At 40.4% G+C, this 10,978-nt stretch overlaps 1 protein-coding gene across 3 annotated transcripts in view; it reads right to left on the bottom strand.

Moving 5' to 3' along the window:
- Gpc6 (glypican 6) overlaps positions 1 to 10,978 on the bottom strand; it is a 1,054,610-nt gene that overhangs the window by 285,626 nt on the left and 758,006 nt on the right. The gene's annotated exons all lie outside the window — the stretch shown is intronic.

Genomic DNA, 10,978 nt, shown 5'->3' with positions numbered 1-10,978 from the left:
AGTACCAGCACCAGGCTGACTAAAAATATCTCAATTTATACTTCTATTTTTTCTTTTATTACCAGTAGAAAACACTTAAATACCTTCTAACCACCAAGAAAGAGAATTGGCCCTAATTTGAATCTAAAATTGGCTTATTATAATGCTTTCACAAACACCTCAAATCAAAATTATGTATTACATCACTCAAATTTTCTACCTACTAATTTTTAAAAAGACAGATGCAGTGGAAAAGGAGAACTAAGAAGTGTGCCTTACCTGGATGCTGGCCTCTCAGGAGGCTGGGCTACTGCTCATTTGTTCATTTACAAAGAGAGTGGCCTGTGTGCGGGTTCATGCTCTCCCCAAGTGAGCCATAAGGTGTGAATACACCCACGAATGTTAGCAATAATATGTCCTGGCTAAACATCAGGAAGGGAACATTTACATCTCAGACACAACATTATATTTCTATATTTTGGAGGCAAACACCACAATGCAGCTTAGTGTGCTACTTATTATTTTTAATTCCCAAACTTATTTTGAAAACAAGAACGTCCAATGATTCTTGTTTGGAAACCATAGGAAAATATCTCCGTAAGACATTTAAGGTGAATTATTACAATGAGTCTGTTGTAAAAACAATATATTTTATGGGTCTGAATGACACAGAGTATTTATCTTCATCATAAGAAAAGGTATCTGTGAATTAGTTATGGCTTTACATCTCTGGAGTAATCAATTCTCCCCTCGCTTGTGGGATAAATATATTTTACTGCTGTCATCATGTATTCATGCACACGGCTAAGGGCTTCTGACTGCTCTCAGGATTATGGGTATATAAATTTATTTCCATGGGTGTAGCCCCGTAAGGTATGCACACTGACTATATTAAGCAGAGTTTTGGAGATTTATTCCCAAAGGAAGGCATCATGTCAGAACATTTTTAAAAAATTAGTCTTATTGTCCTGTTAGATATTTTTGCTTTCTCATTTAGTCAAATAACGTGCATCAGGATGCTTCAACATGATTAAACACCTGCCTCTTAGGAAATCAAACTAGCGCATACTGCAGTTGAATCTTCTACCATTCCTATTTAGAAAATCATTTATAAATTCCCAGCTTCACTTCATTGACTAAAGAAAGAAACAATCTGACAGATTCCAAGAGACCTATGTGGCCTTTGTCTATGGTGTCTGTGGACCTGTTTAGTGGAGAAACAGGACTGCTGGCTGGCTGGGCCCTCCCATGTTCTGGCCTGCAGTTCATCTTAGAGGGCTCTGCTTGATTGGGAGAAAAGGTCTTGTAAGTGATAATGTATTTTACAAACATTTCTCAAACTTATTGGCTCTAAAGGAACTATGCACCTGACAATTTTCATGCTTATTTCTCTGCATACATTTTCTTGCAGTGCGTTAAAGTCACATGTTTCTAAAGTAACAAACACATGCAGGAGGAGTCTCCATGGGATAAACACTGATTCATGCAGGACTTGTTTCTGAAATATCCAAATTTTCAGTTCTTTATTGTACAGCATTTACAGCTATAGCTGTGAAATAAGAATCCCAAGAAGGGACCCAGGGAAGCATTCTATCCATGTCAAAATTCTTGATGGATGCTATGTTTGATTTTTCTCTAGTTCTATATAACAGAATGGTGGGAGGGTGTCTTTTTAAAAAAAGAATGGAACATATTAAGTACTCACTAATAGTTCCATGGATGTTCATTTTCTGGTCTTTTATTAGTTATAGATGTTGCTATCTTTACACTTTATCCTTTAATTTATTCTCATTCTTTACAATTGTCCTAGAGACAATGAATATTACTGTCAGTATGATGATGCTGATGGAGATCTTACCACCTCAGATGTAGTGCCAAGTTCTGAAAAAAATGTACTAAGCTGTCCCTTTCTCAAGTCATTTGCTCTAGGTATCCACGTTTGCCTATCTCCATGACTAACATTTAAGAGTTTGTCTACTGTAAAGTGCTTAGTGACTGCTCTAAGTGACAAGGAATATTCTCTTTGCCTGTAACTAGAAACATGTCTAACCCCCAATTTACAGAGTCCTCTCCTGTCTATTGTGGTGTGCTGACAAAGCCATACAACTTGGCTGTAATGGTGGGACTTCCACTTCCGGCCAGTCACCTCTCCTCTCAGAGACTCAGGATTCCTGTCTGAAGCAGTGCAGGCAACAGTGCTATGTCACAGGAGTTATTGGGAGGAAAAACCCCAAGTGGTAATGCATGGCAGAGTCTCTGAGACATTGCAGCCTCCTCAAGTATATTTATACACAGGAGCCTGGCTGAGGAGAGGACCCATTCATTAAGAGGTCTGTGCATGAAGCACTGCTGTGACTCCCTCTCTTCCCAAGGATTCACGAGGAAATATTTCTCTTGTGAAAAGAAATGGTCCTGGGGCACATTTAAATTTCTGATTCTGTGGCAGTTTCGGTGATGTAGACCATCTCTGCTCCTTTAATACTCATAAATTCTTTCTTCTCAGTTTACAAATTCCTATGAAATAGAATCCTGTGCTTTAGGCTGTCAAAACCAAAGGGAGTTAAAGACATTTCAGCTCCATTAAAATATATATCTTTCTGTGTTTTGCCTCAGAACTGGGTGAAAGTGAAACACTGGATCAAGAAGCAGAGGTCACAGCAATTAGTTATGCAGTAACAAACGGTCAGTCCTGAAAATATACATACAAGCAACATCACATAGACTAAGCAGGTTATACTTATGTACTTACAAATATATTGAGATCAATCATATTTAAAGTGATGAATAGTCAGCAGTCAGCTATTAAAATATGTGACTGAATCAATTCAAAAGCTCTGAATGAGATGATGAAATTGATTTTGAATAATTATTAAATTCAAGGCCATTTCATATTTTCATATATATATGTATACATATATTCATATACATGTACATATATATACACACATATATCTACATGTATATATATATGAATCAACAATTTTTTAAAAGGCCAACAATTTGAAAAAGAGCAAGGAGGGGTGAGGAGTATATAGGAAATTTGAGGGAGGGAAAGGGGATGGAGGATTGAAGTAACTGTGTTATAATCTCAGGAAAGAAAAGAAACACTTAACACGAAGCAGAGGTAAACAGTTGCTTTTCCTCAAGACACACTGTCTCTTGGGAATCATTGCCATTGTGGCCTCCTCCACTTGGATGGTATTCCTGGTGACATGGAAGGTCACCAATTCATTGATTTCTGCCCACACAGAAGGAATAGGAAAGTGATTTCAGTAACCCATGCGCATTAGCAGAGGCCGCCTCTCTCTATAATGCTCCTGTCTGTTTGCTGCCATGGTGGTGGTAAGCCCTCCTTAAGCTTCCTGTGCCAGGGGAATAGCCTGATAGATGTTCACTGCCTTCTGTGTCCACCCGTTTCAACTGACAACATTGCTAACCAGAAGTTGCACTGGTTCCCTTGCCTCCTCTGATGGCCGTGTGTGAGTGGAGCTTTGCTTGGCTCCTCTGATGGCCGTGTGTGAGTGGAGCTTTGCTCTTCAGAGCTGTGCTCACACTCAGCAAGGCACTGGCTAACTATGGACTACTTCTCTATTGAAAGGAGGCTGATCTCAATTAAAGTATTTAAATACACAACTTTGCATAGGCAATACAAGAAAATACAAAGCCATTGCATTAGTAATTTCATAAAGATGTCATAGTGAAATAATAGCTTTGGGGTGCATTGGGATAAGTGTAATGAAATCAGTTGTGACCGTGTATGTTTTTATCCCCTTTTTCCATTTCTTAAAACAGCTACTGGAAATTTTTAAGATTTCCTCAAATTGCCTTTGTGGGTCCCAGTACTTCCCTCTTAGTCACACTGATCTGAGGAACTGAGCATTGAGTTCCTGGTCTGGTGAGTCCCAGTCTCACTCAAACCTCACCTACCACTCTTCCTTTCTGAAGTGTTCTGGAGACATCAAACATCGTACGGTTCGCACACATCCCACCCTAGTGCTTCTCTCTTCAATTCATTTGGACTCCTGTAAGAACACCGTGGACAGTGCAACAGCCGTAATTACTTACCACCTTAATCAGTAGATGTATTTCAGTGTTGAGTGCCTTCTGCTTCCTACCGTGACCCCATTTCCATAGGTTAGCCAAACAAAACGGAGGGTGCTCTGTTAAATCTGAATTTTAGTCAACAATGTCATAATTTTTGCTCTTGCAGTGCTTATGACATACTTATGCTAAAGAAAAAAACAAAACAAAGCCCAATATGCCTTTTATGCAAAGCTTCTATTTCACTGTGTGGCTTGCACTTTTATTTACTAAATCTAGCATCCCTACACAGTAGACATCCCATAATTCATAAAGTGATTGCCCTAGAAAGCATCTATGCACCATGATTAAATGACGGTAAGATGGAAAAGCAATCGTTATGAGTGACCCGTGATTTTCCTACCTACTTTTAGATTCTCCATTCAGTTGAAACAAAGCACATACATGAAATAAAATCATAGATCTGAGCCAGTGTCACAGAGGCTCTTTTACATGTTAGCACCATTTCCCCTTTACCCAGCTGAGCTCATACCCAGCTGAGACACATCTGGTCGTGGGAGGAGCAAACATTCCCGATCACAGTGGTGGTGGACACCATCAGTAGGAAGATTGCATCTTTTTCTCATGAATAATAGTTTGAACCTAGCCATATCTGCCTTTTATATGTAATATTTTATGTCCATATCTAAAAGGCCTTTGGAACTGCTGGGCAAATAGGAAAAATAAAGGAATGCTAGTATTTTCTATAAAGACATTCGTCCCTGGCTGTTGACGTGTTATAGACGGTTGCTAGCTATCAGATTAAAGCCCACTCTTTAACTTCAGCAGCATATCTTTTTGTTTCTCTGGCACTATTCCTCTGCCCTGTTAACGCTGTGCAATTACCCTGTGTGCAGCATTAGAGGAAGAAGCGTTCAGCCATTTCATTTTCAGAAATAACAGAAGTGGCATCCTCAAACTCTGTGGCAGAATCTCATGGCATTGTGAAGCTGATGGATGCCCCATATCAATTAGGCACCAGGCTAAGTAAACAGATGTGCAGCAGACTCAGTCCCTTGGCTGCATTTACTGTCTTAGGCATTTTTCCAGCAGCACCAGGGGCTGTATTTCAAATGTCATTTAAGCACTGCACATTCCAATGTGTGCTCTGAGGTCGAAAGGGCAATTTTCTATATTTCTCGTGTACCACTATCATCCTTAGTTTCATAGGATCCCTGCATTTCCTGGAACACTTGGTGAGTTCTCTCTTGGAGAAGATACACTTGTTATATCTGGGATAACCTCATTTTACAACGTCTGTAATTAGGTCATTATATGATGCATTCTAGTTGAACCCTGAATAAAATATCTAAGTTTTCAATCCTCACAACTACTTAATAGATCTGTATACTATCCAAAGGTATTGATATAAGTAATGCAATTCTTAGCAAATCTCAAGGGTGTTGTGTATAGGAAAAATAATTCTTAGCTTCACACGAAACCACAAACACATTTAGCTGAAAGACGAACAAACCTGGAAGCATCTTACTTTCAGATTTGAAAATAGCCGCTGGTCCTCAGCATCCCTAAAGGATACCAGCATCCTTCAAGGTCGTCAGCAGATACCAATGCTAGGGGATACTCAAGTCCCTGATCATGGAACTCAGCATCCCTGAAGGGCTGGCCATAGCGTCTTCTGCACACACCAGTGCTGGGGAATCGTCAGTTCCCTCACACAAAATGATGTAGCATTTATGTTCTACCAAAGCTCTCCTCCACAGTAGTTACAACCCCGAACACATGTGTTCTGTGTAAGTTCTTGTAATAAGAAAACGAGTGTGTAACTTAAAAAACATTGCAAATTATAGCTAGTTGAGTCCTTGAGTGCAGAACCCACAGCTGTGGAAGATCAAGAGCAGGTTTGAGAGGAGTGATAGGGTACAAAATAAAGACATAGAAAACACAAAAATAAACTCACACATTTCCAGTCGATTCATCTTCAGAAAAGGTGCCAAGAACCCTCAATGGAAAAAGGGCACTATATTTAATAAACACTTTTGGGTTATCCAGAGATCCACATGCAGGCTGAAATTGGACATTATGTGACAACATGCCACACAAGATAGAAGTGTTGCATGCTCTCTTCTCAACCACAGAGAATCAGAATAGAATCACTTCCGGGATGAGAGAAATGAGATTTCAATCAAACAGTACTAAGCTTGAGTTAAGTGGTAGGACCAAGTCCTCAGAGTCACATGTACATGTGGTGAGGATACTGGCAACACTGTCATGTTTTCCTGAAGATTTCTAAAACAGTATAAAAACCATCCACCACACATTTCACAATGTACCAAAATATCAAAACATGTTGCCTCCCACAGTTAAATAGTAAAATGCCCATGTGATGGTTGCTCCTGGTTGTCAACTTGACTACATCTGGAATGAACTACAATTCAGAACTGAAGGGCTCACCTGTGATCCAGGGCTTGAGGCTGGAAGACACAGGTTTCTGACCTGGATCTTGGTTTGGAGATCTTGAGGCATAGTGGCCATAAAAAGCTTAGGCCCAGACAACACCTTTAATACCAGGAGACTGAGGAAAGAAGACCTTTGAGTTCAAGATCAACCTGGGACACAGCAAGTCCCAGATCCAGGTGTGGTGGTACACAGTTTTAATCCAGGCGACACCTTCTGCTGGAGGCCTTCATAAGGACAGTGGAAGAAGGAAGATCTACTCTTTGTTGATTGCTTACACTGTTAGAACCTACTTCCACAGAAGACCAGCTCAAACAACTAGCCTAGATCCTTGGACTTCCCATTCATAGCTGCGCATTGTTGGGTAGCTGGACTACAGACTGGAAGACATCACAATACATTCCCTTAATGTGTAGAGGCATTCCATAAGCCCAGTGACTCTAGAGAACCCTGACTAGTACAGCCCCTTCCTTTTTTGCAAGAAAAAGAAAATTCTTCCACACACACTCAAATACACACACTTGCACATACACAACCCTGGGTTTGTAGATTCTTACTTGCCAGTTTTTAGAGTAAGAGGGAATTAAAAGGGACGATGACTCTTGTGTTCCTTTTTAATTTTTGTGACATGATAACCCAAGTTGAAACCAAGCTCCAGATTGGTGTCTCCTGGTCATCATCCTCTTTCATGTTTTAATGAGCAAGGACTGAGCGGAATTAATTAATTAATTTAGAATTAGATCTATATAACCACCTCGTGAATGCCGATTCAAGGATCAGTGGCTCTGGAGATCCAAGCAGCACAATTAATTGCTTGCTGACGTGGCTACAGTGGCTGATTGCGTTTCTGATATGAAGTTTTCTCCTATGGTTCCCTCCAGAAATCTACAGACTGGTTGCCTGCTTTGTTACCAAAAAAATGAATGGAAAGAATATCCTTTGCTACAATTTTAGAGTATTCTATGGATTGATTTGAAATTGTAGAACTGTGTCAGAGTAGTGGTTACTCACATGTAACTAAAACCATTTAAGACTAGTGAATATAAACATTCTCAGAGTCTTTCAGACTCTCTGTTTATTTCAGCTGGAACCCCTTGAACCTCCAGGGTCCATCAGTATACACAGGTGTAGACATGGTAAAAACCCACAGGCTGCTACACTGACGTTCATTGGCTGTTACTCCATTTTAACTCTGTTTATAGAGTAGGAAAATAGACCATGCTTCCCCAAGCACAGCACCCTGAACGAGACAGAGAACCAAACTCCAGACAAAATAAAACAAAGAATGAGCAACAACAATTCCCTTCACTCACCCCAACAAAACTAGCTCGGCTTCTGCCTTTGCTTTTGTTTGGTGTTGTATGGAACAAGCCGCAGGTGCCTCACAGAAGAGGCGCCACTGATGAACTCAGCAACATTTGGGTACCCACTGGGTTTGAGTATGAATCCTCTGAATTCTTACAACCTAGCTGAGCAACTCTCTTGACTTCCAAATCTGAGGTGTTATGGGAGTCAGGAACAACTCCAGTCTTCCAGATCTGAGGCGACATGATCTGATAATTTCAAATATTACAACAGATTGGCTAGCAAGCAGTGCTACAACACACTGAGCCTGACAGCCAAGTTTTGGTATGTGCTTCTATTTGCTCTGTGGCCTTGGTCCACATTCTCAGCTACCCAATGTTCCACTTACTATCTCTAAAAGAAATAGTGACCAGAGTAACGACACGTGTATTAAGAAATTGATAGTAATATTATGCTAATGATACTTGTCAAATAAAATCAGGGCTGGTGATACCTGTCCCCAGTTCTAGCACTTGGGATTAAGCGGAAGTATTGCTATGATTTTAGGGCAGTGTGGATGACCCAGAGTACAAGACTAGCCAGGGTACATAGACATTCTCCTCTCTCCCTCTCCCTCTCCCGATCCTCTTCCCTCCCCCCTCTCTTCCTCCATTCCCCGACACACACAGACACAGACACATAAACACACACACACACAAGCACACACACACAAAGACACATATACAGACAGACATGTACAGACAGACCACAGACCTAGAGACACACAAATATATACACACACACACAGATATAAATCCCCTCACAAACTCAAAATTTAATGAGACTACAATCAATTTAATTTCAAAAGCTATAGAAGTGTTTTGTGTGTAAACAAATAATCCAAGAATCACAAAAACTAAAATCAAACTGGAAAGTCTCTTCAGCAGGCATGGCACACTACACCATTGTACAGCCTTGTACAATTGCTTGTTTTACATTAACAGTCTTATTAGGGCAAACAGAGTTCTTTAAACTGAATTGCTTATAGTTAACTGCTTTGTTTACTCTGAATCATGTTGACAAGGGCATAAAAGTTACAATGTGTGTTCGTGTGTGTGTGTGTGTGTGTGTGTGTGTGTGTGTGTGTGTGAAGAGTCTCACTTTGTGTCCCAGAATAGACTTGAAGTCACGATGCTTCTGCCTTCGCTTCCTGAGTGATAAGTGTGCTTGCGCCATGTTTCTAAAATATCTGTTCCCCATGTCTTTAAAATATTTCTATGTAGGGAGGTAAAATGGTGGGTAGTTTTCTGAAGCCTAGGGAGATTGATGTTTATCGTGGTTAAAACATGTGTTAGTTGGGCCATCCCTGAAGAGTTCCCGTTCCAACACCTACCAGCTACTCTGATGGAACTCTTCTACGTGTCAGGATTCTAAAGATAAGACATCGTATCTGAGGTCCTCAGGTTGAAAATAATCCAACTGGAAGATTCTGTGAAACCTACACGGACAAACCCACAGGCAACATGGTTTGTCTTCACAGTCAACAAAAGTCTTTGGCTGAGTTGACAGTAACCATGGTGAAGGATGTGATCCACTTTATACACCTCGACTTTATCTGGCCGCTCAGGTCACAGCGCAAAGTCTGCAGGAGGCTTGCAGATTGTTTTCCCAACCTACCCACCATATTTAGGAGTAGAGCTACCAGCATATAGCAGCTCTGGGATTGCTATCCAACAACGTTCTTAAGCAATTGAATTGGAAAAGTTTAGCAGAGAACTTGGGGATGCTGACATCTGTGCCCTTTATTAAGTAGCCGAGCATAGCTGAATAAAACTGATTAAGCCTGACGTGCTCCAGCTCCTTACGTCCCTGGCAAGAGAGGATATGCTGGATAATGTCATCAATTCCAACAAACTCAATTATGGGTTGGATAGAGAACTCTCGGGTACCAGCGGCCTCCGAGCAGATAAAAGTGTTTAATAAGTAAGTCCCAGAGCAGAAAACATCAAGTAATTTTTACAAATAGCATATCTAGATATTTGTTCCCAAATTTTAGTTTGCAAACTCTGTTCTATTCTGTTAGAATGTAAAACTATATTGAAGGAAGGGGGAGCAACTTTCTTGATAAATCTTAAGGAAAAGGAGGTCAATCGGATTAAATCACACACACACACACACACACACACACACACACATGCGCACACACACACACGCATGCACGAATGCACACACACGCACGCACACTCACACGCGCACACACACTTGTACATCACAAATGAGACAATAAACACAACAAAAAGAGAAAAGATGGGAAAATATAACTAAAGTAGATGCCTGAGAAGAGGTTAATATCCTCAAAAACATAAGAAATTCATGTAAGTCCAAAGAAGAATACACATTTATAAATGGAGAAATGGCCTGAATCAGATTTCTGTCTGTATGACAACAGATGGCCAAAACCAAACCAAACCAAACCAAACCAAAATATGCACTTTCACTAATTTTATGTGAGAAATGAAAAAAGAGAAGCAACAAGACCTATTTGTACTGCTGAAATAATGGTTATTCGCAAAAGTCAAATATAAAATGTGCAGGCTAGCAAGTGGGGGACATACCCTGTAGACAGTCTGCAGGATGCAAGTAGGTGCCACTGATGTGTGCAAGTGGTAGAGATTTCTCAAAAGTATAAGAACTGAACTATCATGAAGCCGCAGAAAGGCTCAGCAGCTAAGAGCACTTGGCAATGAAATGGATTCTGGTCCCAGCATCTATGCGACAATTCACAACTACCTGTAACTTCAATGCCCTCTTCTGGCCTCTATGGGCATCATACTTGTGGGTAGTGCACATATATACAAGCTGGCAAGACAAAAAAATTATAAACAAACAAACAAACAAACAACAACAACACAACCCTGAGAACATAAAAGCAGAACCTTTACGTTTCACTCTTTGGTTTCATCATGGATGCTATATCCAAATGAAATAAAACCGGCTGTGACGAATCTGTAGAGTTTTCTTCATCACAGTTTAGTTGATACAAGGAGTCCCAGGGTCCATCAAATAGACAGCGAAATAGAATGGGATATCTAGATGCAACACAATGCGGTTTGGCGATTGAAAAGGGCTGCTGTCCAGAGTGTCTGTGTGCATGAAATTGAAGGGCATTGTGTTAAATGAAATAAGCCAGGCACAGTAAGAGAAAATCCAAATGTTCCCC

Source organism: Mus musculus, chromosome 14 (assembly GCF_000001635.26).
Source record: "Mus musculus strain C57BL/6J chromosome 14, GRCm38.p6 C57BL/6J".
NCBI lineage: Eukaryota > Metazoa > Chordata > Mammalia > Rodentia > Muridae > Mus > Mus musculus.
The sequence above is the reverse complement of the archived record's forward strand: the minus strand, read 5'-3'. Positions and strand labels throughout refer to the sequence as shown.